This window comes from Triticum dicoccoides, chromosome 1A, assembly GCF_002162155.2.
Source record: "Triticum dicoccoides isolate Atlit2015 ecotype Zavitan chromosome 1A, WEW_v2.0, whole genome shotgun sequence".
NCBI lineage: Eukaryota > Viridiplantae > Streptophyta > Magnoliopsida > Poales > Poaceae > Triticum > Triticum dicoccoides.
This window is the reverse complement of record NC_041380.1, coordinates 577005825-577010930: the sequence shown is the minus strand read 5'-3', so window position 1 is coordinate 577010930 and position 5106 is coordinate 577005825.

The window sequence follows — 5106 nt, the reverse complement described above, 5'->3', positions numbered from 1 at the left end:
TTGATAGCCAAGTAGATACACTTATGGTCTTATAGCTTCAGCGCATGCGCAATCATGCGCCCAAAACCATACATTTGTCTTATAGCTTCAGTATATGTGCCCAAAACCATACATTTGTCTTTTGGTTTCACCTATTACCCATACCTCCAGATTTCTTCCCATACCTGTCACCTGGCCCGGTAAAATATACCTCTCTCAAGCGTAAATTTCAGAACAGTCATAAATATATCAACAGCCTTATGTAATATGCATCCTCTGTTCAAATCATACACATTCACAAAAAAAGAAAGGCAGAGCAAGTGGGGAATTCACCAAATTGGACGCTTCCCTGTCTTTCTCGCAGTCGAGGCCTTTTGTTTGTATTGTCAATGATAGCTAGGGTTCACATGTTATGCACTATTAGCGGATCAACTTAGAAATGCCCATGTGCCAGTCTTATAATACTACTTATCTCTAGAGTTAAGACTAAAGAACAACTCTTGTCTTTAGTCTTGACTGGAAGTGCAGACGGAGCTCATTGTCCTCAATCTGCCTAGCTGCTGCGTGCTGGTATGTACATGCTCGATCATGGTTTTTGGTCCTTAATATCCTCTCTCTAGCATGCTGCAACACATACTAGAGCATGCTTGCATATGTGATATGAGTGTAGTAACAAACTAATCTTAATTGATGTGCCTGCAGGTGGTAGCAAAATGGCTGCAGCATTGGTCGAAGCTTGCGTGAAGTGGTTGAGTGTCTATGTGTACTGCATAGTGCCGCTTCTCACCTTACTCATGCATCTCATCCTCGCCATCTTCTCTGACAGCCGCCGGCGTGAAGGCAGAGGTTGGAAGAGAGTACTCGTGTGGGTGGCGTACCAGCTGACGGACTGGGCCCGACTAGGGGTGGAAAGTGGTAGCGGATAATCCGAAATATCCGATATTCGTATTCGAGAAAATGCCTATTCGTATCCGAAACATCCGCGTCCGAACCAAAATGGAAATGGAAATTATCCGTATCCGAATTTATTAAACAAATAAAAAATAAAATATGATAGGAGATTTTGACACAAATATGAATATGGAAGTGGATATATCCGTATCCGAATAAGATTATGGGAGGTAATTTTCAAAATTCTAGACCCAGTATTCCAATTATCCAACATAAAAGCCAAATAAGGGGTCAAATTTTACTCTTTATATGATTAAACTTATAAATTATTATGCATTACAATAATATTTATTCATAAAATATCATTGACTTATTGTATGTCACAAGTTGATTATTTTAGGTCACATAGCTATTGACTAATTTACTTGATATTATTCGTATCTGTTCCGAATCAAGAAAATATCCAATACGTATCCGTATTCGAATAATATCCGAGCCGCATCCGTATCCGATAACATCCGTATTCAGATTCGGATTCGTTTTGTAAATATGAAAATGGAAGTGGTAAGAGCACTATCCGATCCGCATCCGATCCGTTTCCACACCTAGGCCCGACATATGTCATCGGCAACCTGTACCTTGAAACCTCACCGAGCGAGAAGATGATGGTCGCCTTCTGGGTCCCGTTCCTCCTGCTCCACCACGGTCGCCCGGACAACATCGGAGCCTATGCCATAGAGGACGCTAAGCTCTGGCTGCGCCTGCTCGTGTTAGACATCCCCTTGTCCGTGGGATCCTTCTTTGTTGTATACAGGTATATACTTGCCGAATGCATTGCCGGCTTGTATTTGCGCTGGGCGTCTGGCATCATGTTACCTTTGGACATTTTGAAGCATCTCGAGAATACTCTGGCGCTATGGCGAAGCGAATTGGGCCACATTCGAAACAGAGGGTTTTTCCAACAAGCAGATGTTCAACCTTGATGATTATAGAGATCAAGAGAAGCTGTCGGAACTCGACGATGAGAAAGCCCTGCTGGTTGCTCATGACCTGTTTGAGATCTGCAAGGGAGCCTTCTGTGATTATCCGTCAAACATAAAATCATGATGACGTCATGAACACGTTCTCTGAAGATAGATGGGGGAGTATGTGCAAGGTCGTGGAGATGGAACTCTCCCTTATGTATGACATCCTCTACACAAAGGCAGCAGTGGTCCACACCTGGCATGGCTACGCTATCCGTCTGGCCTCGCCGCCCCTCACCGCCATCGCGCTCCTGCTGTTTGGTCTCCACTGCAAAGAGAGCATGCCGACAGAAGATGAAGTTATCAGTTATGTATTGCTGTGTATGACCCTCCTCCTCGATGTGAGATGGCTGTTCAGAGCACTAGCGTCAGGCTGGACATATTCATACTTCGAACGTATGCCATGCAATTGGTTGAAGCATGAATTTTGGTGCCAGGGGTAATGGAAGAAGCTCCGAAGGTTTGTCAAGTCGCTGTGTATTTCCCAACCCTCCTTGTGGTTGTGGACATGTGCATGTCCGGCCCAAAGAGCCCAAAAGCTACAGAAGGTGGTCGGGCATCTTCGGGCAGTGTAACTTGTTGAGCCAGTGCACCGCTGGAAACAGGCACAACCTATACAGCATACCTAGACTGGCGATTGAATGGGAAGGCCACTCGAGTTTGAGGGACTTTCAATTGGAAGACCATTCAAGAGGCCTTGAGATTCCAGACAGTGTCAAGAAGCTGGGGTTCCAAAACATATGGGAAAAGTTATTCCGTGATCCCGTGGAACTGGCGAAACGTGAGCGACAAAGCAACACTGATGATTCACCTCCAAGGCCACCAAACCACGACAAGCGCTGCCCGAGCTGTGGGGAGCTCCCCGACTATTGCACATGTCATCCAACGTCAACGAACCCCGTCAAGGGCTGCTTCGATGTCTCATCGAACCCCGACTATTGCACATGTGTGCATCCAGGGTCACTGGACCCTGGTGGTCATTGCCTTGGTATCCTGTATGGGCCTCCAGGGACGCCATACCCCAGGGAGCGGATCTGCAATGGCATAGATGATGAGCCTGCTCTATGTCCGCAATACCCCAGAGAGTGGTGTAAAAGTATATGGGAAGCGTAGAACCCTTTGTCTCGGACCGCACGTATATATTAGGCAAAAGTCTTGGCATACAAGTTACAGGGGAGATCGAGAGAACGATCAAGAGATCGACCGAGATCGACCGGGGCGGTCGTTACAGAAGGATAAGAGAGAAGAAGGGATAGGAGATAGTACAGAATTTAAACAAACTTCTATCCCTATACAACTCCTATACACGTCTATTCTAACACTCCCTCTCAATCTAAACCTCAATGAGCTTTGCCAAGGTTAAGATTGTACTTAAATTCATTCAACCTTCTCTCTGTAAGGGGCTTTGTAAACCCATCTGCAAGTTGATCTCCTGTGGGGATAAACCGAATTTCCAGAAGCTTTCGAGCTACTCTTTCTCTGACAAAATGAAAATCAACCTCAATGTGTTTTGTCCGTGCGTGGAAAACAGGATTTGCTGAGAGATACGTTGCACCAATATTATCACACCATAATCTCACAGCCTGTGGAGTTTTAACTCCAAGCTCATAGAGTAATGTTTGTATCCACATCACTTCAGTTGTAGCATTAGCCAGGGCCTTATATTCAGCCTCTGTGCTTGACCTAGAAACCGTGGCCTATTTTCTTGCACTCCATGACACAAGATTAGTTCCCAGAAATACAACAAAACCACATGTAGATCTTCTATCATCAGCACATCCTGCCCAGTCAGCATCAGAGTATGCAGTAACAAGCATAGAAGAGGACTTGGTAATGTTGAGACCAAGACCTTCTGAGAACTTGAGATACCTTAGAATTCTTTTAACTGCAGTCCAATGAGTAGTTCTAGGTGCATGTAAATATTGGCATACCTTGTTTACTGAATAAGATATATCAGGACGAGTGAGTGTCAAGTACTGCAAGGCACCTACAACACTCCTATAATTTGTTGCATCCTCTGGTCCAAGAACTTCTCCACTTTCCACTGTAAGCTTTTCTGAGGTAGAAATCGGAGTGTTAACAGGCTTACACTTCTCCAATCCTACTCTCCTGAGAATATCAGTTGTATATTTTTCTTGTGAGAGAAGTATGCCATCTTTAACTTGCTTAACCTCTATACCAAGAAAATAGTGAAGATCACCCAAGTCCTTGAGAGCAAACTCCAACTTAAGATCTTTAAGCAAGCAAGTGGTGGCATCTGAACTTGAACTAGCAACAATTATATCATCAACATAAACAAGCACAAAGATAGTGACATTGCCTTTATTAAAGAAGAATAATGAGGTATCTGCCTTGGATGGGATGAACCCAAGACGTTGCAACTGCATACTCAGTCTTGAATACCAGGCTCTTGGGGCCTGCTTCAAACCATACAAAGCTTTATCCAACTTGTAGACATGTTGTGGTGTGCTGGGATTCTCATAACCTGGTGGTTGCCGCATGAACACTTCTTCCTCAATAACACCATGAAGAAACGCGTTCTGAATATCTAGCTGTCTTAAACTCCATCCTCTGGAAACAACAATAGACAAGACAAGTCGAATAGTAGTTGACTTAATAATAGGACTAAAGGTATCTTCATAATCAATCCCAAACCTTTGTTTAAATCCTTTGGCAACTAATCTAGCCTTATACCTGTCTATGCTTCCATCAGACTTTCTTTTTATCTTATACACCCATTTGCAATCAATAACATTGTCTCCATACTTTGGTGGAACCAAGTGCCAAGTCTTATTTTTCATAAGTGCATCATATTCATTATCCATAGCTTTCTTCCAATCCTTATTAGCAAGAGCATCATGCAAATGAATTGGTTCACCGGTGGTGGTAAGAAAAGCACGTTTGATTTGGTCATACCTTATCGTACCATCATTGTACTATTTTTCTTTGACGATACCTGACCGAGACCGTGTTTGCCGAAGAGAAGATGTAGGCGGTACAGGAGCAGTTGTTGTCACAGAAAATCCAGCCGTCTCCTGATCCGAGACGGATCCATGCAGCGAACCAGAGCCAGTCGGCTCCTGATCCAAGACGGATCCATGCAACGACTCAGCCGCACGCCCCCGACTAGGCGCGCCAGCCGCTGTGGGGTCAGGCCTGCACCCACGGTCGGGTGTGGTGGAGACCCGCGCAGGCGACGCGTCCGATTCGT